The sequence below is a fragment of the Oncorhynchus masou genome, chromosome 28 (genome assembly GCF_036934945.1).
Source record: "Oncorhynchus masou masou isolate Uvic2021 chromosome 28, UVic_Omas_1.1, whole genome shotgun sequence".
NCBI classification, from domain to species: domain Eukaryota; kingdom Metazoa; phylum Chordata; class Actinopteri; order Salmoniformes; family Salmonidae; genus Oncorhynchus; species Oncorhynchus masou.
In genome coordinates, this window is record NC_088239.1 from 65,212,642 (window position 1) to 65,236,497 (window position 23,856).

The 23,856-nt window shown below is 41.0% G+C and overlaps 1 long non-coding RNA gene and 1 pseudogene across 1 annotated transcript; one reads left to right on the top strand and one right to left on the bottom strand.

Moving 5' to 3' along the window:
* Positions 1–4,252: 4,252 nt before the first annotated feature.
* Positions 4,253–4,792, bottom strand: LOC135516902 (uncharacterized). The gene is made up of 3 exons (XR_010451979.1): positions 4,729–4,792; positions 4,578–4,650; positions 4,253–4,381 (listed from the first exon to the last, which is right to left on the bottom strand). It is a non-coding gene; the product is annotated as an uncharacterized LOC135516902 (long non-coding RNA).
* Positions 4,793–16,261: 11,469 nt separating this feature from the next.
* On the top strand, positions 16,262–22,475 carry LOC135518084 (nuclear factor 7, ovary-like; annotated as a pseudogene).
* The last annotated feature ends 1,381 nt before the right edge of the window (positions 22,476–23,856 follow it).

The following is a 23,856-nucleotide window of genomic DNA, read 5'->3' on the forward strand; positions in this document are numbered from 1 at the left end:
GTGTACATCTGTATACTGTAGCTGGAGGCTTACATTGTGTTGCTGGGTCACTCCTAACTTCCTCTTTAGATTACCCAGTCAAATACAGGTTTCTTCTCAGAGGTGTATGAAAACATTGCTGTATATAGAGACAGTATATGAGGACATTATCTAAGGGCATTGCATGGGGATTCAAAATGCTTGTGCAGTTGGCAAACCCCTGCACCCTGGCAAAAACAGGCTAGACAATACACAAATATACCTATATTTCAGCATGTACAGTTGTAGGCCTATATAATTAGCTCCATTCCTTCCTGTTAGTCAGCATTTAGAGGCTCAGCCTGTCTGTCTGCTTACTGGGAGCATATGTTACTACTGAGGCTCTCAGGGGCCAGGATTTGCTCTAGTCTTTAGAGAGAGAGAGAGACAGTGGTGGAAAAAGTACCCAATTGTCATACTTGAGTAAAAATGAAGATAACTTAATAGAAAATGACTCAAGTAAAAGGGAAAGTCACCCAGTAAAATACTACTTGAGTAAAAGTCTAAAAGTATTTGGTTTGAAATAGACTTAAATATAAAAAATACATGTAATGGCTAAAATATACTTAAAGTAAATGTATTAATAATTTAAAATGTTTTATATTAAGCAAACAAGGCGGCACCATTTTATTTTTTCTTTAGGAATTGCCAGCGGCACACTCCAACACTCAGACATCATTTACAAACAAAGCATGTATGTTTAGTGAGTCCATCAGATCAGAGGTAGTAGGGATGACAAGGGATGTTTTCTTGATACGTGCATGAATTTGACCATTTTCCTGTACTTTTGGGTGTCAGTGAAAATGTATGGTGTAAAAGGTACATTATTTTCGTTAAGAATGTAACGAAGTAAAAGTAAAAGTTGTCCAAAATGTAAATATTAAAGTACAGTTACCCCAAAAAGCTACTTAAGTAGTACTTTAAAGTATTTTTACTTAAGTACTTTACACCACTGCCGAGAGGGAGGGGGAGACAGAGAGAAAGAGAGAGAATGCAGGCCAGCATGTATGTGTGCAATCCAAAAACAATTTTCAGTCCACAGTTAAAAAGTTGAAGAGTAACACATCATCTCACCTCAAATTTTGAGGTCAGCTCTAGTTGTTTTGCCACTACAAATCCTCCCCAAAATCTTTCCACATCTCATTATGCTGATAGCAGAGCCAAAGGGAGTGCTTGTAAATGGCCTGTTGTTTAATATTAGAGTGGATGAGATTAAGGATCTGATTCAATCACTGGGAGTCAAGAGACAGCAGGTTGATTCAATCACATCTTGCTCATATGACATATTCCTCATTTGCTGGCTGTTGAGCCCAGTGTATGTGTGTGTGTACTTTTGGAGCTCAGTAAGGTACAACAGCTGTGGCAGCTGTATAGGCACACTGACAGGATGATGTCACTGAGCTGACTGACCTGGAAGGACTGAGAGGGACGCATTAAAATCTTGCTGCACTGTGTGTGTTTGTACGAAACAGTTGGGATAACCTATGTTTACATGTATTCCTTTTTTATGTAACCTTTATTTAACTTGGCAAGTCAGATAAGAATACATTCTTATTTACAATGACGGCCTACCCCAGCCAAACCCTAACAGACCACAGTGAATAAGAGCACTTCAAATGTTCTTCTCATTTTCTTTTATAGCTTCATTTAGCTACAGTACTGGTACAGATGATCTTCCATATCCTATTTGATAATGCAAAAGGTTTAGCTACATAATCCATTTTATGCCATGATCTGCCTAATTTCTATTTAAAATAAGTGGAAATTCCTTTTCCTTAAATTCTCGATTGATCATTTACATTTTATTTGACCCAAAGGTCAAATACAGCAACCTACAATAACCCCATCTTCAGCAACCTACCCCTTCCCCCTCTTGCTCCTGTAGTTTTCAGGCCCTGTGTTTACCTCTCTCTCCATGTCTCTCTCTGTTTGCTGATGATGGCAGGCTCTGTCTGTCGTCCTCATTCATCCTCATCACAGGCACACACACACACAAACACTTTATTCAACTTCTGCCAGCGTTGGCAATGAACAGGTGACAAGACAAACGGAGTGGACGGTTGGTCAGACAGCAGACAAGTACAGAATTTCCCTGGGGAGCGAGGTGAGCATAGAGGGACAGGTGTGTGTGTGTGCTAAAAAAAAACTAAATATTCTGGTTTTTTTTAGCTGACATGCGCTAGTTAATCTTGACAGTTATAAATAGCTCTCGAAGGTATGTAATGACTAACATGACAATAGGAACTGATGATGCACTACTCAATTTTGAAATTGCACCTTGTGCATTCTACTATTAGAACTTTCAAGAGTAAATTTAAAGCCGAACTGAGTTTCTTGGGGGCCAGAGAGAGCAAGAGAGAAATGGTTGTATTTTTTCAGTGGTAAAGGGTCTCTCCTCTTTGACACCCTGCTGACTGGTGGAATCAATCCCTTTTTGTCCTCCAGTCTGCTCTGAGTGTTACTGGACAAAGCAACTCTAGATTGATTCCCAATATTCAAACTGCAGCTCTTTTCTACTGATTCAGCTCTGTTCCACTAATATGTGTTTATAGTGTTGTTCTGTAGAAATAGCTGCGCGACCACATTTGTTTTTATGATACGATTAAATTATATCATTCGCCAGAAGTAAAAGTCTGAATGCATGAATGATGGTATTGCTTTTGTTTAATGTGAGTACTCAGGACTATTTCAGTAAGGTTGGAAACTCTTAGTGAGATTAACCCAATAGGCTCTATGCATTATACCGCCTCCAACGTTCTAATTGACTTCCGATCGGGTTGATGACTTCCGGTGTGAGTTCTGCTATTGTTTTTATCATTAGTTTACTAGCTATCGTCGATGCATTTCTAACTGAAATAGTTCGCATTGACTACGTTTAAATTACAGCCCCGCGAAGGAGGTGCTAATGAACATTGTTCAGTGCCTCTGTGTTCAGTTTCTTCCAAATGTAATGGTATTGTGAGCTTCCATCGTTTCCCGGTTGATGTAGAGCTCAGAAAAAGGGTGGTTGGTGGCAGTACGTCGTGACAACTTTGCTGTCACCAAACACACAAAAGGTATGTAGTACACATTTAGTCAAAAGTGAGTTTGTTGAGGGAAAATTAGGGGGGCGACAATACCTAAAAAGAGGTGTTCCTACTGTCTTCGCGTGGAACTGGCACATTCAAAAGACACCTGGTGTTTGGGAAAGAAGACTGAAACCTCCTGCTCCGACTGAGGGGGATGAAGAACAAGGTGCGCTGCCTGTGGACTGTGCCATCTCTGATCCGGGCCAGAGCATGGGCCAAGCCAGTGTAAATGTACATGTGTTTATTTGCTAGCAGCAAAATAATAATTTCTTTATCTACGACATGTATCAGTCATTTGTGTGGAGCTTGTATTGGCTTTAATTAGGCAATGAGTAACAGGGGTGGGTTAAAGAAATCAAGTAAACACAGAATAGCCAGAATGCAAGATAGAATACAATGTTAGAGATGTGTAATTGATTAACTGAACTGTTGAACATTTGCTGAAATACGTTTTTTTTAAACATCTATTCTACTGTAGATTTCTTCACAAGAACATCAATATTTATTTTTCATAAAACCACTAAACTTGGCACCCATGCAGGGGATCCATTCAGGTGCGAGATAGACACTTCAGCAAGTAGTGGTAAAAATAAAAGGGGTCAACCTTCTCTCTTATAGTTTTTGAAACCTGTAGATCTTTATATATCCTTTCAACTAGGACGTCCTCCTGTGCACAGATGACAAAGTCACACCAGCTACAACCTGTGAGAAGGATTTGACCTTGCACCTGCCAGTAGTAAGCATGAGATCTCTTCAACTTCAGCTCTCCATTCTGTATCTTCGTCTGCATACCAGATCCCTTGAACATCCGCTCAGCTAGGTGGTCAGCTGAGGTCTCTCCCCGGACATGGCAAACCTCTCCGAAGGATGTTATTCTCATTTTCCTGAACTGATGCCATTCCGGGCTGCTGCTCTGCTCCCTTGTAGCAACCTGGACTTTGTGTGACATCTCGTAGGTTGTCTCTAACGCCTTGAGGTGGAACTGCTCCTGATGGCTAAGGACGTAAGCACACTGGGAAGCCTGAAGCCTCTGGCCATCTAATGGAAGTAGTGGTGGAGAAGTGGCATCGGCAATCTTCACAATTTCACGGGTCTTAGGTAGTGGAAGCTGATAGGACAGAACACTGCCGGCTTGCACTGGCCCAAAGGCGGACTTAACCAGGGGCACGGCAGCTGACATTTCCATTGTTGTCACAAGAGGGGCAGTAAGTGGAGAAAAGTTGCCATACGTTTCTGAGACGAGGAGAAGGTCCATGTCAGGCATGTATCCATTGAGTGCTTTGTAGAGAGAACTTCTGCAAAACATTTTAAAACCTTAACATCAGAAACAGCACAAGCCCGAAAGTTCAAATAAAATGAATTGAAATATACAGATATATAGATTATATATTTACCCCCAATCTTTGTCCCAAACATTTGTCATTATCATCTGGATATAATCACAAGAAAATGTTTTCTAAAATGTTTCCATTCTAGGAACCTCCAACTTACCTTATTCCGTCAGCACAAGTAGGTTAGTAGGTTTACGGAACTCTATCTCATCAACCAGACCTGGTTTCACACCCTAATTAACAAGGATTTACTGTTACATAGGCTGAATATTTTTCAGGTGCATTTTTTTAATGGATATTGATAGACTCACAAAGTGTTCTTGGCTTGTGCCAACGCTGTTCTGTGTCTGTGCAGCTGTGAACTGGTGGTGCAGCAGGAATGTTTAGTTGAGAGTAGTGCGCTGTCTGATAAAGAAGGGCCACCAGATTATTGCCAAGAACACTTCCTGCACAGAACACTTCCTGCAACACAGGAGCAGTGGCTTTGGACCACTATCACTGGTACGGAGTGCTTTAACACTATCTGTGAAGTGACTGAAGTGAGAAACAAGAATGATGCGGCCCATAAATAACAATAAACATAGTAGTGTCTAGTCTTATTAACTAGGGGCTCATTAAACTATACAGGAATAGATTGTGTCTCAGTAACACAATTACCAAACACGGCATCAACAGATCTTTACCAAATAACTTGTTAGGTGGGCAATTCTAAATTGGGATTGGGACTCATCATTAATATCTATCTACTGATAAGATTAAACGTTGACACTGTCTCCAACACATTTTGACCATGATGACAGTGTCTCACAGGAGATGTTTAACAAGGTCCCAAGTTGCTATCTTTAACCCTTCCCTACTCTCATGCTGTGCGGCTTTTCACTCTTCCTCATGGACCTGTGACAGGCAGCCCTCACGTTGATCTCCCCTGTCAAAGTATCTTTGTTAGTTACTGTGTAGAAGACATGAATAACAGTTATTTTTAGCTAGCAAATATAGCTAGCAAGCATAACTTAACCAAGCTAATGAAAATACACACATTCTCAGGTAGATTCTGTCAACGTTACATCATTTTACCAAGTAACTAGCTAGCTACAGTCAATAGTTAAATTAGCTAGTTAATGATTGTATCTAGCTAACGTTATATCGGTCACTGACTTGGTACTCACTTTCATAGTTGTCTATGTAGCTTCCTATATACATCTTGAACCCCTTTTCATTCTTGCTAGCAGGAGTCTCAGAGGCTGATTTAACAATCCGATGCACATCATGAATATTAATTTGAGGCAAGTCCAAAAGACACCTAGTAAAAAACTGCGACAGTGGTAGTAACTTTATATCGTCGATAACAACTAGACTGACCGGAAATTGCCACACCGATAGGAAGTGTGTTTAGAACGTTCTATAATGGACTGTGCATAAGGGCTATTGTTATCAACAATGATATCACTTTCTCCTCACATTATTCTCAGAGGCAAATGAATGCTATTTCATATCACTACTGCCTGGTCCTTCATAACAGTTCTATGGGCAGTTCAACACTATTCAGGTTATACTATACAATGGGTGTACAAAGCATTAAGAACACCTTCCTAATATTGAGTCGCACCACCTTTTTCCCTCAGAACATCCTAAATTCGTTGGGGCATGGACTCTACAAGGTGTCAAAATGTTCCACAGGGATGCTGGCCTATGTTGAAATAAACATTCTGAAGGCACAGGGGGGAGAGGAGGTCAAAATCCACAGCCAGTCCATTCAATTCTTCCAGGACCTATCTGTTAGGCTGAGCGAGAAAAAAGAAAGCATCACATTCCAATCAGTCATTGGAGGAAAAATGAATCAAATCTCAACTCTGCTTCCTGGCAATGCTGTAGGTATGGAAGGGAACGAAAAGGATGGAATTCACAAGCGCAGATGAAGCCCTAATCAAGCTACAAGAAACCTCACCAGAAACCTTCCCAGTTGAAGGAGGAGAGCCCCCTGCTTTAAGAAGAGGTCGAAGTAGGACATATCGATGAGCGCACTAGGCTCAGTGATGCCTGAGACCAGCTTATCATAAGTTGAGACAATATCCTTTCCCCCCTCCCCCCAATACAATCTATTCTCAACTTTACTCAAATAACTGTTCTTCTCTTTGAAATAACGAGAGAAGTCGCCAATGGACAGTGAAATTGACAAAGGGATAAATATAGCATGTATGTCAATAACTGTTCTATGATTGTGCATGTGTGTGGATGTGTGCGTTTGTGTATATGAATGACAGGGTGAGGGATGATGAATATGTGTAGGATGGTGGGAGAGTATGAGTGTGTGTATGCATAGGGTATATGTTGTCCCAGACCTGCTTTTTTCAACACTCGCTCTCTACCGCACCTGCTATTTTAACCCTGAATGCCCGGCTATGAAAAGCCAAGTGACATTTACTCCTGTTGCACCCTCTACAACCACTGTGATTATTATTTGACCCTGCTGGTCATTTATGAACGTATGAACATCTTGGAGATCAATCTGTCCTTAATGGTCATGTACTGTTATAATCTCCACCCGGCACAGTTCTGATGAATTTATAGTTGAAGTATTTATTTCAAAACCTGTACTCTGTCATTTATGCTATGGTCAGTGATCTCCTGAAGAGGATGTTCCTCTATCCCACCATGCAGCAGGTGATGTCCAAGGAAGGTTTTTCGAAGATGGTGGAAATGGATGTATTGTTTGAAGCTGCTGGCGAGTAGGGTGAAGATGAGAACCCGAAGAGTGATAATGAGGGGGTTACAATGGCCAAAAAGAAAGGAAAAGAGAAGTAAAGTTGTGGTGTAAAATGGCAAACTCAAACTCGTTTTTAGTCGAAGTGAGGGTTTTGGACCAATGTAACCTAGGAGAACCTTTTGAAGTCTCGATTAATGTCATGGATGTGTTGGGTGAAGTGCCATCAGTGAGGGTCACAAGAAGTGGGCTGCGGAGCGGAGTGGGCCTCAAGAAGATATGAATGAAATGTTTTGTGTATGGATCTTCAAATCAGAGTGCCTATCAGTATTTGTTAGAGACAATATGTTTGTGGTGTCTGTCTTCCATTTACACACAGGTATTTGTAGACGCAGCTAGCTAATTAGCACAGGTAGTCCACTCTGTCTTCCATAAACAAGCACTGTAACATGGAAATATGGCCGTTTGGGAACCCTTACCCAATCAAGGTGTGTATCAATTTAACCTTTTGTTTTTTGAAAACTACAGTATTTCTCGTTGACATGAAAGATAAGGTCCTTATGCTTCCAAAACCATACCTCAAGCGAAGACGCCTTTGTCCAATGACTCAAGGGTAATGTAATAGAACTGAATCATGATCAAGGGTGGCGCATAAAATATGTGCAGATGTAATACCTGAGGAAGTAAGTGAAGTGGACAGTGCACATAGACTGACCCTTCAGGTCGATGAAGTGAAGAAATTAACTTCATATATACTTTTGTTCTTTGATGAAGTCTCTCCCTTCTCATGTAAAGTTAGGCTAAAGGAGATAACCTGTAAGAACCTTTGTGCAAACCCCTTCAGTGCCATAAATGCAAAAGATTTGGACATATGTCAAGTGTATGTATACGTGAAGAGTATTGAATGCAAGGGGAGGTTAGATAATGTAATTGTGGTGATGAACACCCGCCGAATTTCCAGATTGTCCTGTTAGGATGAAGGTGACAAGAGTAAGGGCTGTCAGCGTGTCTCCTACCTGAAGGCTGTGAGAAGAGCTGAAGAAGTAATGGTAGTAAAGCCTACACCAGAAGTAATGGTAGTAGAGCCTACACCAGAAGTAATGGTAGTAGAGCCTACACCAGAAGTAATGGTAGTAGAGCCTACACCAGAAGTAATGGTAGTAGAGCCTACACCAGAAGTAATGGTAGTAGAGCCTACACCAGAAGTAATGGTAGTAGAGCCTACACCAGAAGTAATGGTAGTAGAGCCTACACCAGAAGTAATGGTAGTAGAGCCTACACCAGTGACTGTTCCCCGGCAGCTGAGGGATCCTGGTATGTTAAAAATATGGACTATGTAGCATTTGTTGCAATGGCCATAAACTGCACAGCACAAAAGGAGAAGAAATCATAGAAAATGGATTCATAGTGAGTGCAGCAGAACGCATTTTGGGACTCAGTGAGTTTACAGCCGAGGCAGTGCAAGAAATCCTGTCAAAGGATGTTCTGCCCTCTGTAGGGATGTGATTTGAATTGGACTGTGACTGAAGGAGTGGGATGGGTTTTTTAATGTCTATTTGTATTTTGGATGATGACGTCCCCACCATTCCTAAAATTGATATATATAGTTTCCCACCTGTACAGTAGGTGGTGGCATGCACCTATAATGATTGTTTGCAGACTGCCATAGTACCATAGAAGAAAAGGAAGAAGCAGCTTTTCCTTTCTTTCTGTGTCCCCACATTTTTTTTATATATTGGTAAACTTACCAGGTTGTTAGCTAGCTAGGTAACATGACTGAACAAAGTGTAAACAAATGCCGAACAGCCCACAACATGGTTTAATAATGTAAAATGGTCCCGGCAATCCGCTATAGGAAGAGGAAGATGTTGAGCCGGTAATCTGGGTCAGGGTCCGGTTTCCCGATAGCGATAGAAATTATTTATTGAATACAAAAATGTACTTCTAGTTATACACTACAAATACACTCCTGATAACTGAGAGTTATCAAAATGCCAAGCCGTTGTTATAGCAGTAGTTTTGTTTGTGTGTGAGGTGCATAGTGTAGGCTACATAACCTGTGTACAGAGCTATGTACATGCATGTGTGTGTGTTTACTTCACTGCTTTGATGGTGTGTATTTGTGGGGAAGAGGTGTGCATCCTGTTGTTGTGGGAGGAGTTCCGAATTGGCTGTGCTGATTGGCCAAACCTGCTGAACCCCGCTTGACTGACAGCCAGCTGATTCAGAGTAAAAGAGAGACACACAAAGAAGAATAGAGAAAGAGTGAGAGATTAGATAGAATGCAGCCAAAGGAAAAGTGTATAGCGGTGATGTCACAGTGTACCTGAGAGAGGGGGCGGTGGCATTCCACCAGGACAGGCGACAGAAGGGCGGGTCTTCCCTGTTATCCTCAGGTTGCTGTGGAGACGACTGACCTTGACTCTCCCAGAGTCACAAGGACCCGTGTTGCAAGCAGAGACTGTCCTCTGAACTCTCTGTCACCAACGGACACCAAACAACAACCCAGGAGAGAACATTTTCACTACAACTCTTTTACTAAGTCGATTCAACTTTAATGACAGATACACACCAGTTTGTTTACGCATCCCTCATTTGCTGTCTAAGTATTGTAGCAGTACAGCCAAAATATGCATTATATAATACAGTAATGTAAGACTTAGGGCACCTATGGTACCCTTGTAATGTCTTACAATAATCTCATAATAATCCTAAATTAGCATAATCTACTTTAAAGTGCACTATAAAGGGAATAATAGGGTGTCATTTGTGAAGCAAGCCAGTGACCCTTACCTGTTTGATGGTGGATGTGGTGCCACCTAGTGGGTAAGAGCTGGTAAAGCCAGTGTGTTTGGAGAAGGTAGGTACACCTGCTGAATATTCCTGCTTCTCATTTTCTTCTCCTCACATTTTTATTTGCATCTCCTCTCCTCCTCTCCCTTTCATTACCCTCTGCCTCAGAGCCAGCGGGAATCACTATCTGAGAGATACAGGACAAGAAAGCTATATTAACAGTGATTAATAACACATCAATATTCACAACCCAATTATATATTTTCAATGTTGTAGCAATCAGCAAGTTTTGTCCTCATTCTCATAATAGAGTGGCCGCATCAGGGTACATCTCCCATTCTAACTCTCATCCTATGTCTAGCAAGCAGAAACTATCATCAGTTTCTTGCCAGGTCTCTCTCAAAAAATAAGTTCTCAACCTCAAGATATTCTTCTGGTATAAATGAAAGGTTAAATCAGTAGAATAATCAGTAGAGGCCCGAACAAAATGGTGTCTGTTTGTGAAGGAGTCAGAAGGAAGCATTAGGTTGAGCTCAGAGGAGGCCAGCAGGGGGACCAAACTACTGCCACCAGCCTCATCACATGGTGAAGGGATACTATCTTCAGAGAGGAGTTGTATGAGTTATTTTTAAATATCATGATATTCATAATTCTCTTGGAATTTGGGAATGTTACAAATACTTTATATCTAGCAAATATTTGCGTATGAATGAACAAGAAAACAAAATGTGTCTTCTGGAAACAAAGTTGCAAACTTTAGAATATGAATTGGACCAGCAAGAAAACAGAGATGAAACAACATGATAAATTGTCCTTACCCGAAGACGAGGGAAAAGGGGACATTTCCAGCTACGTGGTCAAGCTGATATCAGAGGAATTTCACATGGATACAGCACCAAAGGACCTGGAACTAGGATTGGCATGAAACAGGAGAATGCTAAATACCCTTGCATGGTCATCTTCAAGCTGTGGAACTATATCACCGTTTAAAAGTTTGGGGTCACTTAGAAATGTCCTTGTTTTTGAAAGAAAAGCACATTTTTTGTCCATTAAAATAACATCAAATTTATCAGAAATACAGTATAGATGTTGTTAATGTTGTAAATAACTATTGTAGCTGGAAATGTCTTATTTTTTATGGAATATCTACATAGGCATACTGAGGCCCTTTATCAGCAATCATCACTCCTGTGTTCTAATGGCACATTGTGTTAGCTAATCCAAGTTTATCATTTTAAAAGGCTAACTGTTCATCAGAAAACCCTTTTGCAATTATGTTAGCACAGCTGAAAACTGTTGTTCTGATTAAAGAAGCAATAAAACGGATACTCAACTCTTTAGAATAGTTGAGTATCTGGAGCATCAGCATTTGTGGGTTCGATAACAGGCTCAAAATGGTTTTGAAACAAAGACTTTCTTCTGAAACTCATCAGTCTATTCTTGTTCTGAGAAATAAAGGCTATTCCATGCGAACAGACGGCCTCACAAGTCAGCTTCATTAAATAATACCCGCAAAACACCAGTCTCAACGTCAACGGTGAAGAGGCAACCCAGGGACGCTGGCCTTCTACGCAGAGTTGCAAAGAAAAGGCCATATCTCAGACATCTGAACAACATTCTGAAGACACAGGGGGGGAAAGGAGATCAAAATCAACAGCCAGTCCATTTGATTCGTCCAGAACCTGTTTGCTAGGTTGAGAAAAAAACCTAAGCATTACATTCCAATCAGACAGTCACTGGAGGGAAAATGAATCAAATCTCAACTCTGCTTCCTGGCAATGCTGTGGGTATAGAAGGGAACGAAAAGGATGGAATTCACAAGCGCCAATTAAGCCCTAATCAAGCTACAAGAAACCTCCCCAGAAACCTTCCCAGTTGAAGGAGGAGAGCCCCCTGCTTTGAGAAGAGGTCAATGTGGGAAATAACGATGAGCGCACTAGGCTATATAAAGTGATGCCTGTGACCAGCTTATCATAAGTTGAGACAATATCCTTTTCCCCCTCCCCTCAATACAATCTATTCTCAACTTTACTCAAATAACTCTTCTTCTCTATGAAATAACGATAGAAGTAGCCGATGCCAATGGACAGTGAAAAGACAAAGGGCTAAATATAGCATGTATGTCAATAACTGTTCTATGGTTGTGCATGTGTGTGTGTGGGGGGGGGGGGTGTAGGTGTGTATCTTTGTGTATATGAATGGCAGAGTGAGGGATGAAGAATGTGTGTAGGACGGTGGGAGATAATGAGTATGTGGATGCATAGGGTAAATGTTGGGCGGGAATGAATGAGATTGGATGTGTGTACAGGATGTCTGAGAGGTAGGGGACAAGCTTGGCTTGGGAGAGTTTGGGTGGCTTGGGCGGGTAAGGGTGGGCAAGGATGGGAGGTTGGGACAAGCTTGGCTTGGGTGAATAAGGATGGGAGGTCGGGACAAGCTTGGTTTGGGTGAATAAGGATGGGAGAAGCTTGGTTTGGGTGGGTAGAGATGGGAGGTTGGGACAAGCTTGGTTAGGGGTGGGTAAGGATGGGAGAAGCTTGGCTTGGGTGGGTAGAGATGGGAGGTTGGGACAAGCTTGGCTTGGATGTGTAAGGACGGGTGGTTAGGACAAGCTTGGCTTGGGTGGGTAAGGACGGGTGGTTAGGACAAGCTTGGCTTGGGTGGATAAGGAAGGGAGGTTGGGACAAGCTTGGCTTGGGTGGGTAAGGATGGGAGAAGCTTGGCTTGGGTGGGTAAGGACGGGTGGTTAGGACAAGCTTGGCTTGGGTGGATAAGGACGGGAGGTTGGGACAAGCTTGGCTTGGGTGAGGTAAAGAGGGGAGAAAACAGGGAGGGGATGTGGAGAGGGATGGGTTTGGTTTGGGGGAGAGAGAAGGAAAGATTTAAATATACTACAATGTAATTGTATTTATTTTTGTGACTTGCAAACCTGCAGTAAAATGAATTAGTTCTCCACAGATTAGGAGAGGATGTCATTATTATTCCTTGTTTGTCATTATAGCTAAGATTCAATGGTGGTTATTGGTGAGAGGGGCTCTATCCAAAGGGGTTGGGAGAGAGTGACTGGGAGGAACACTTCTTTGAGGTGTGTGTGGGTGGCATCCACTCATCTCACGCTCCATGATGGGGGGGAGCATGTGGTTCTTGAAAACTTAGAGATTGTCAGCAGATGTGGTTTTCCTGCAAGAGTTACATTTCAAAAAAGGATAAAGGTCATATTTAAAGAGGAGCTGGGTTGGAGAGGCCTATTCTGCTACCTAATGTAGTAACAGCAGAAGTGAAGGCGTCCTGATAAATAAGAATACACCCTTCCCCTTATATCCCTGCACTTGGACCAAGTAGGTTGTTCACCCTCTGCTATAAATAAGATTTATAGCGGAGGGTGAACAGCTAAGGGCTGTTCTTACGCACCATTTCATCGATGGCAATTTGAATGCACAGAGATACAATGACGAGATCGTGAAGCCCATTGTCATGCCATTCATCCGCCGCCATCAACTCATGTTTCAGCATGATAATGCATGGCCCTATGTCGCATGGATCTGTATACAATTCCTGGTAGATGAAAATGTCCCAGTTCTTCTATGGCCTGCATACTTTCAGAACTGGCTACGTCGTTATAGCAGCTCAATGGGTGTACATTTTGTTGACAATTTCAATACCTTTTGTAAACAAAACACAATTTATAAGGAGGATGGGATCAATCCGAATAATTTGGGTTCCTGGATCCTATCACAGCCTTATAAGGCTGTGTTGAGACAATGATTTATCACTGACTCAATCCCAGCTCAGTTAATGACCTACCATTGTATCACCTTGAGTTGTCATAATGCTTCTGCAAATGTACATTATACCAGGGGCTTTGGTAAACACAATGTAAGTAACCCAATGTATCTCCCTCTAACTGCCCTGAATGCCTCTGCTGATCCTACAGCTATTGTATGCAGTAAGCATGTGCCTATGAACCAGAGTTATACTGTTAGCACTGAGGCGGTGTGCCCTAAATCAAATCAAATTGTATTGGTCACATACACACGGTTAGCAGATGTTTTTGCGAGTGTCGTGAAATGCTTGTGCCTTTAGTTCCGACAGTGCAGCAATATCTAACAAGAAATCTAACAATTCTACAAGAGCTACCTAATACACACAAATCTACGTAATGGAATGGAATAAAAATATATACATATAAATATATGGATGAGCAATGACCGAGCAGCACATTATTAAAGTGGCTTTCTTAAAGTGACTAGTAATCCATGTATTAGTGGCCAATGATTTCAAGTATGTACAGTTGAAGTCGGAAGCTTACATTCACTTAGGTCTTTAAAACTCGTTTTTCAACCACTCCACCAATTTGTTAACACACTATAGTTTTGGCAAGTTGGTTAAGACATCTACTCTGTGCATGACACAAGTAATTTTTCTAACAATTGTTTACAGACAGATTATTTCACTTATAATTCACTGTTAACTTATAATTCAACTTATAATCACATTTCCAGTGGGCTAGAAGTTAAATACACTAAGTTGACTGTGCCTTTAAACAGCTTGGCTAATTGACATAATTTGAGTCAATTGGAGGTGTACCTGTGGATGTATTTCAAGGCTGACCTTTAAACTCAGTGCCTCTTTGTTTGACATCATGGGAAAAATCTAAAGAAATCAATCAAGACCTAACAAAAAAAATTGTAGACCTCCACAAGTCTGGTTCATCCTTGGGAGCAATTTCCAAATGCCTGAAGGCACCACATTCATCTGTACAAACAATAGTACGCAAGTATAAACACCATGGGACCATGTAGCCGTCATACCGCTCAGGAAGGAGACGCATTCTGTCTCCTAGAGATGAACGTACTTTGGTGCGAAAAGTGCAAATCAATCCCAGAACAACAGCAAAGGACCTTGTGAAGATTCTGGAGGAAGCAGGTACAAAAGTATCTATAGCCACAGTAAAACGAGTCCTATATTGACATTACCTGAAAGGCCGCTCAGCAAGGAAGAAGCCACTGCTCCAAAACCGCCATAAAAAAGCCAGACTACGGTTTGCAACTGCACATGGGGACAAAGATCATACTTTTTGGAGAAATGTCTTCTGGTCTGATGATACAAAAATAGAACTGTAAAAACTGTAAAAGTAAATGTAATTGCTAAAATATACTTAAGTATCAAAAGTAAAGGTATTAATCATTTAAAATGATTTATATTAAGCAAACCAGACGCCACCACTTTATTTTATTTAGGGATAGCCAGGGGCGCACTCCAACACTCAGACATAATTTAAAAACAAAGCAGTAGGGATGAAAATAGATCTTCTCTTGATACTAGCATGCATTTGAAAATGTTCCTTTCCTGCTAAGCATTCAAAATGTAACGAGTACTTTTGGGTGACAGTGAAAATAAAAAAGTACATTATTTTCTTTAGAACGTAGTAAAGTAAAAGTTGTCAAAATATAAATAGTAAAGTAAAAAGTAAAGTACAGATACCACAAAAAGCTACTTAAGTAGTACTTTAAAGTATTTTTCATTAAATAATGTACACCACTGAGATTAGGGTCTAATTCATTTGTTTCAATTGATTGATTTCCTTATATGAACTGTAGCTCAGTAAAATCTTTGAAATTGTTGCATGTTGTGTTTCTATTTAGTATATTATCTTAGCAGGACAAATAAATCATACATTTGATAATATTGATAGACACAGCAATAAAAAAGGCTACTCCGTTTTCTCTCAAAGTAAGAAAAGTTATTCAAGAAAGCAGATCTAATTCAAAGGAGCAATATTCACATACATTTTACAGGTAGAATAAACCTATTCAGAATGGTATGGCTCCCAACGTTTTTAGGTTTACTCTTGGTAATTTTATTTTATTTCACCTTTATTTAACCAGGTAGGCTAGTTGAGAACAAGTTCTCATTTGCAACTGCGATCTGGCATTTAACTATATAACTACATTTAACTGTAATACCAATTACCCGACTGAAGACATTCTTTTAAAAAAGAATACACGGTCATAACAGATGTTCTATGGGCAAATACAACTCATAGAATAACAAGGAAAGTTTTACATCTTCTAAAGTCAGAGGGTGGTTTTAACCATCCAGACTTGGAATTGTATCAATTCATATAGTTAAATGCACTAAAGAGGAACAACGGGTACATGTTGAAGACATGCATGCTCATCCTCAGAATCTTTTTAAGATTGTTTAAATATATTTTTTTAAACATCAGTTATATCAGTTTGTCAGAAAGAGTTAGGCCATGTAAAGGGTTAAGTCTACCAGGAAGTGCAGCAAAACCTCATAACAGTAAAAATTGGGGAGGAGCATGTTAAAGTCATGCTGAAGTGAAACTTAACTGGAGAGACGGAGTGTGTATTGTATATGTTAGGACAGTCTCGCATACACTTCAGAAATATTTTTAAAACAACTACATGCTATAGGCCTTGTTTGATACAGTACTACAAACAGAAACAGCAGAGAAAGCAGCCACAGTTATACACAGGTGAGTAGGTCGATTAATTCACCTAGCCCTTGATCATGACTCTCAGTTCCATTAAATTACACATAAGAGTCATTGGACGAAGGCATTTTCTGTAAGGGGTAGCGTTTTGATAAGAGCCACAACGTTCGTTCTGAACATTAACGCGCATCGCTTTTTAAGGACATCTTCTTTAATATTGGCAAGAAACAATTTTCAGAAAACAAAAGGTTAAATTGATACACACCTTGATAGGGTGAGGATTCTCACACGGGCACATTTCCATGTTACTGTGCTTGTTAACAGAAAACAGAGTGGACTACCTGTGCTAACTAGCTATCTGCGTCTCTGAACACCTGTGTGTAAACGGGCAGACACCACAAACTTGTCACAAAATAACACGGTTGGCTACAACTGTGCTAAAACATTGAACAGTAGCTGTGTATTTTAATGTAATATGAAATTATTTTGATGTAATATGAAATTATTTTGATGTGATATCAAAGTAGAGGGATTATGTTTCAAGAACCATACTTCAATATATTTACTTTTAGATGGAGTATTTTGCTGTTTTGGCTTCCAGAGCCAATTCGCCTTTAAATAGAACATGTAAGGTCCATTAGTCCAATATTGGGTTAACATTGACCTTGACAAATGATGGTCTGATTACCTACAGTGTTTGTCTTCACCTGTTTTCTATTTATTTAAGGACTATTAGTTGTGTAATATGGTCAAATATGTATTAGAATTGGCTAGTAAGTATATCATAGTGCCACCTTGAGAATTCTAGAGTTGAAATGATTATACATGGGACAAAAATACAGTACCAGTCAGAAGTTTGGACACGCCTACTCATTCCAGGGTTGTTCTTTATTTGTACTATTTTCTACATAGTATAATAATAGTGCAAAACAATGCAATAACACATGGAATCATGTAGTAACCAAGAAAGAGTTAAATAAATCTGAATATAGTTTATATTTGTGATTCTTCAAAGCTGTAATCAAGGCAAAGGGAGGCTACTTTGAAGAATATCAAATATAAAATGTATTTTGATTTGTTTAACACATACGCACAAAAAGCATATTTCGCCCCCAAAGAATGTGCACAGATTTGTTTACATCCCTGTTAGTGAGCATTTCTCCTTTGCCAAGATAATCCATCCACCTGACAGGTGTGGTATATCAAGAAGCTGATTAAACAGCATGATGATTGCACAGGTGCACCTTGTGCTAGGGACAATAAAAGGCCACTAATGTAGGTCGTTATTGTGTTGGACGACTTAACTGTAAGGTTGCAAGATTGAATCCCCCGAGCTGACAAGGTGAAAATCTGTGGTTCTGCCCCTGAACAAGGCAGTTAACCCACCGTTCCTAGGCCGTCATTGAAAATAAGAATGTGTTCTTAACTGACTTGCCTAGTTAAATAAAGTTATAATTAAAAAATATTTTTTTAATCGGCGCCCAAATATACCGATTTCCGATTGTTATGAAAACTTGAAATCGGCCCTAATTAATCTGCCATTCTGATTAATTGACCGACCTCTAGTTTGTATCACAACTAAAGTGTCCCAATAACTTCTTCACATTAAGCACATTACTTCGTTTTACAAGGGGTGTAGAGCCTAACTGGCATACATAAACAGCGCGTGAGTTTCAAATTTGGGGAAGAATTTACATCATAAAAAATGCACATTTATAATAAAAGCCTTACATGCAATCGCCTTTGCGGTCACTTTTGATAATGGCATTTTCTTATAGGCAACTGCCATGTGCGCATTGCTGTGCTGATAATGTGAATAAATAGCCTAATCGTTTATCAACATTTTAAGCTAAATGTCTTGATCCGTTGCATCAGCCACATCGAGTAAAACTTTTTTTATGCTAGTGGTTGTATTAATTTGGCATCTATCGCATCCCACAACCAGACCATGTTTTCTCTCACAGAATGGAATATGTCAACTTTTGTATTACGGGGTATAGTAGATGGACATAGGCTAGTGCTTTTGCTGTTTGTTAGGCCTACTCATCTTGTTGGCTGACGAAAAGTAAATGTGGACAGTTCTTCCAATACCTTCAATATGCACCTCGGAATTGGATAAGGACTCGCGCAGTTGCATACCAGATGTGTCTGTCTTCACTTGTAGCCTGTGAGAAAGACCCAATTATGTGATGGAGAGCCGTGTGAGTGAGAGGTGCTTCAGAGCGTGCAGCACTCACAACGGCCTCTGTCCGCTAAAGGCATGGATTTTTTTAGGGTGCATTACAGCCACACTAAGGTGATTCTGCCGTGGAATTCGTCAGAGTCGCTTCATGCAGCCTTACAATGTATTAAAAATCTAAACATACAGTCCAATGTTTGTAGAATAACTAAAGTTACATTAATAACTCTAAATTAAGCATATAGGAATACCTATTTCTTTGTTAATCGCTCAACACAGAATAGCCGCGCACTCCCTCAAAAAAAAATCCTTTCTATTTGATTCAGCTTTGTTCAATTGTATTCTCCATACTATGAAATAATATAAAATAATGCCAATGAATTCTAAGAAAATCTTGTCTGCTAAATGAACTCGTGTAGCTCACAGCCATTTGACATAGCCAGATCAGGATCTAACATAAGGACAATTCAGAGTATGCTATTCTGTTCTTCTGAAATAGACTACATTTTCTTCATATCATGCTTCTTTAGACCTGTCTAAAATAAATAAAAATTTTGTGAAGGTGTAGGCTATATTACCTGGATTTATTAGACTTTTTGAAATGTAGATGTTCCAAAGTTCTGCGTCAGTGGCTTGTAGGGTGTGTGGAAGCCAGGAGACGCTAAATGTGTTTGTTAATTAATGGTATATTACCTTGAGACACAGTTATTAGCTAGACAATCACCAGCTGATGACATTTCGTGACCGCCACAGCCCTACACGTTGCGTTTTATATTTTTGTTCAGTATAGTAGTTACATTGTATTAGTAAGTGCCTTTCAGGTCACTCAAAGACACTTTACATAAGCTCATGATTGTATGACCAACAAAGTATCAAGAGCTGACTCATTCCATTAACTGCTTTATCGTTTCACCTTTTCTCTCTGTCTAGATATGGCGTCCTCCAGCAGTTTCCTGTTGGAAGAGCAGTTTCTGTGTTCTATATGTCTGGATGTGTTCACTGAGCCTGTCACCATTCCATGTGGACACAACTTCTGTAAGGCCTGTATCAGAAAGTACTGGGAAAGAACTGACCTATGTCAGTGTCCAATGTGTAAAAATGTGTTTGATAGAAAACCAGATCTTTTTGTCAATAATTTAATTTCTGAGATGGCTGCTCAGTTCAGGAAGTCAGTTCAAGTGAACACTACCAGCAGCCCAGACCAACGCCCTCCTGAGCCTGGAGAAGTGGCCTGTGACGCCTGCACTGGCACGAAGTTCAAGGCTCTGAAGTCCTGCCTGGAGTGTATGACCTCTTATTGTGAAACTCATCTGCAGCCGCATCAGATAGCCCCAGCCCTGAAGAGACACAAGCTAATTGCCCCTGTGGAGAACCTAGAAGACAGGATGTGTAATGAGCACAACAAACTCCTGGAGCTGTTCTGTAGGACTGACTAGACGTGTGTTTGTCTCTTGTGCATGAAAACAGATCACAAGACTCACAACACTGTCCCTCTAGAGAAAGAGTATAGACAGAGAAAAGTTCAGCTGGGGAAGATGGAGGCAGAAGTGCAGCAGATGACCCAGGAGCGACTTCAGAAGGTTCAGGATATAAAACACTTAGTAGAGATCAGCAAGAGAGACACAGGGGGAGAGATAGAAGACAGCGCACAGGTCTTCATTGCTCTGGTGCGCTCCATTGAGAAAAGCCAGGCTGAGTTCATTGAGGTAGTTGAGAAGAAGGAGAAAGCAGCAGAGAGGAAGGCTGACGGGCTCATTAAAGAGCTGCAGCAGGAAATCACTGAGCTACAGAAGAGAAGCACTGAGCTGGAGCAGCTCTTACACACTGATGACCAGCTCCACCTCCTCCAGAGCTCTCCATCCCTCAGCACCCTACCTCCCACCATGGACTGGTCTGAGATCAGTATTCACACCAGTCTGGGTGTGGGGAACCTGAGAGGAGCTATGTCTAAGCTGGAGGAGACACTCTGGAGTGAAGCGAAGAAGTTGATGAATGATACTGAAATTAAGAGAATTCAGCCATATGCAGTGGATGTGACTCTGGACCCTGATACAGCACATCCCGGTCTCAGCCTGTCTGAGGATAGGAAACAAGTGAGACATGTAGACAGGAGACAGAATCTCCCTGACAACCCAAATAGATTTTCCTTATGTACCGGTATCCTTGGAAAGAAGGGCTTCTCCTCAGGGAGATTCTACTATGAGGTGCAGGTCAAGGGGAAGACTGATTGGGATTTAGGAGTGACCAGAGAGTCCAGCAACAGGAAGGATTGCATTACACTGAGCCCTCAGAATGGATACTGGAGTGTGTGGCTGAGGAATAGGCATCAGTACCAGGCCAATACCTCTTCTCCTGTCTGCCTCTCCCTGAGAGACACGCTTCAGAAGGTGGGGGTATTTGTGGATTATGAGGAGGGTCAAGTCTCCTTTTATGATGTAGAGGCCAAGTCTCATATCTACTCTTTCACTGGCTGCACCTTCACTGAGAAACTCTATCCATACTTCCGCCCTTACAAAAATAATGATGGTAAAAACTCTGCCCCTCTGATCATCTCTCTTGTCAGTCTCTGACTTTTCTATTGTCAGGCTCTGACTTTTAAAGCCTCACTGCTGAGTGAGCTATAAACATTTGTGTTTGTAAAAGTTTGGATTTGGATGCTGTTATCACAGAATTCAAATAACTAAGTGGCAGTTACATTTACAGAAACTGTACTGTATAAAGAATGTCAGTACATTGATATTTTGTATAAAATGTGTATTCTTACATGTACATATATACTGCAAGTGTCTAGGGATAGGCTGTGTGTACTGTGACCTTCTGTTTAGAATGTATGTGTTTGAATTTGTTGTGCAAATGTTATGTATTAATTATAATCTGTGCTGACTGAAGTGTGTATATTACGCTCATGCAGCATACACCCTTTGTGAATAGTGGATATTAAAGCCAATAGTCTACCACTGAATATGTCTCTATTAGTGACAGCATCACAATAAGACTAGTATATGGACACAATACAGAGGTGAATATATGAGCCAAGAAAAAATATTACACAATGAGAACAGGGACAGAGTAGTTGCAGGGACTGTTCTGGTTTCTTCTTTTGTATGTTATAGCGCAGGGGTACTCAAACTATTTGAGAAGGTCCGGTCACACAAATTTCCTAGGTAACAAAGGTCCAGATGTATATTTTCATTTATCGGCGTAGTAACAAACCCCCACCATGCGACCCCAAACTGTTCACACCCCTCTTGTTGGCAGAGAGAGACATTTGCAATTTCCTGCAACTCTACACAGTATGCCATGCGTGAAGGGAACATTTTAGCAGTTTTTAAAGCAAATTTCTTGAAATTCTACACATTTTCTAGTTGCAGGGGTGGACTTGCCATCTGGAATTTTGGGAAATGTTAGATGGGTTAGTCACTTTTTACCCTAGTGGGTCTGTCTAGCTTGGGTTTTTGGTGTAATGATGGTCTAGCCAATAATAGGGCCCTCAAGTGAAGAAATGGGCCAGTGTTAGAAATGCCAGGTCAGATTTATTGTCCCAGTCCGTCCCTGCTTATGTGTGTTCATATGATACCAGTAATCAAATCCCGGTGGAATTTAGTCGGGACCCGCGGCCCGTATTGAGCCCGTTCTGGATCTGGCCCGCGGTACGCATATTGAGTAAGGTTGTTGTAGAGTGACATGTTTTCCTAGTAACAGTAGTGGTGTACATTAATGAACAACCACTAGGCTACACTGCTGCGCTGTCCTCTCTCTGCCCCATCCCCCCAATCACTTTCTCACTTTATTTATCTCTCTCCCTCTCTCTCTTTGCAAAAGCACTGCAGGCACTTGCACGTTCCTCTTGGTTTTGAACCACTAATTGACAAAAGAATAAAAGGTGTTTTATATTTATGAGGCTTGCTGATGCACCTGTCTACAACACATCCTTTTTTGTCTCTCTCTTCCTCTTTTCTCTGGACCTGTAAGCGATCCAGCAAAGATGTCTCACACACGGATGATTGCCCTGTTCTGCGGATTCCCTCACGCGGTTCGTGTCTAACACACGCACACACACACACACCCTTTTCAAGGCAGAAACACACATGATGTAAAAACCTCAGCCAGCTGTAGACAGATCTGTTCTGCCTTGTTGTGGTTCTCCCTTTCCACCCTCTGCCTCCACCGTGCCCTGCCATCCGGCCCACACACGCCTCTCTAGCCTGTAGTGGTGCTCAGCCAGCCTGCCCCCCTTGGCCTGGGACAGGAGGACACACACAGACCAGGACACAGAGACACAGCCTAGATTCAGGACCAAAACAGTCGTATAGTCAAAGTTGAATAGTTCTACATTATAAACTGGATAGTTTGAGCCCTGAATGCTGATTGGCTTACAGCCGTGGTATATCAGACCATATACCACGGTTATGACTAAACATTCATTTTTACTGCTCTATTTACATTGGTAACCAGTTTATAATAGCAATAAGGCACCTCTGGGTTTGTGGTATATTGCCAATATACCATGTCTAAGAGCTGTATTCAGGCTCTGCGTTGATTCATGTCTAAGAAACAGCCCGTAGCTGTGATATATTGGCCATATACTACACCCCTTCTGGCCTTATTCCTTAAAAATATATATTTTATAAGATAACATATTTAATTGTCTCCTTAAAGAAGAAAATCATTTGACTTTACAGGGGGAAAGAAGAAATTGTATTATTCTGATGAATTCAACAACAAATACTGTGCCGGGTAACTGATCACAGATATCACATCTCTAGCCTGTAAAACGGCTTGTACATGAAGCGTGGCCATTCCTCCTCTAGCAGCTATACTTATCCATATTTAGAGCCATCTGCAGAGTTGATGATCAGCATAAACCATAACCCAGTAGATGACTATTAGGCTTAATGGAGGAGCTGACAGACAGAGAAAGAGCTGCTGTAGTGATGTCTTAGAAGGTGCTGCGTTAATGAAAGAGAGTTCGCACGGTGTCTGATATAACAGTTGATGGAGACGTGACCTGCGGGTAAGGGAAGCGATACCAGTGTGTATGACGTGACTACAGAGTGGATGTAAGAGAGACTGCAGTGGTTGATGATATAATATGGCAACACATATAGGGGAAGAGATACACTACATGACCAAAAGAATGAGGACACCTGTTTGTCAAACATCTCATTCCAAAATCATGGCCATTAATATGAAGTCTGTCCCCCCTTTGCTGCTATAACGGCCTGATCTCTTCTGGGAAGGCTTTCCACTAGATTGCTGCGGGGACTTGCTTCCATTCAGCCACAAGAGCATTAGTGAGGTCGGAC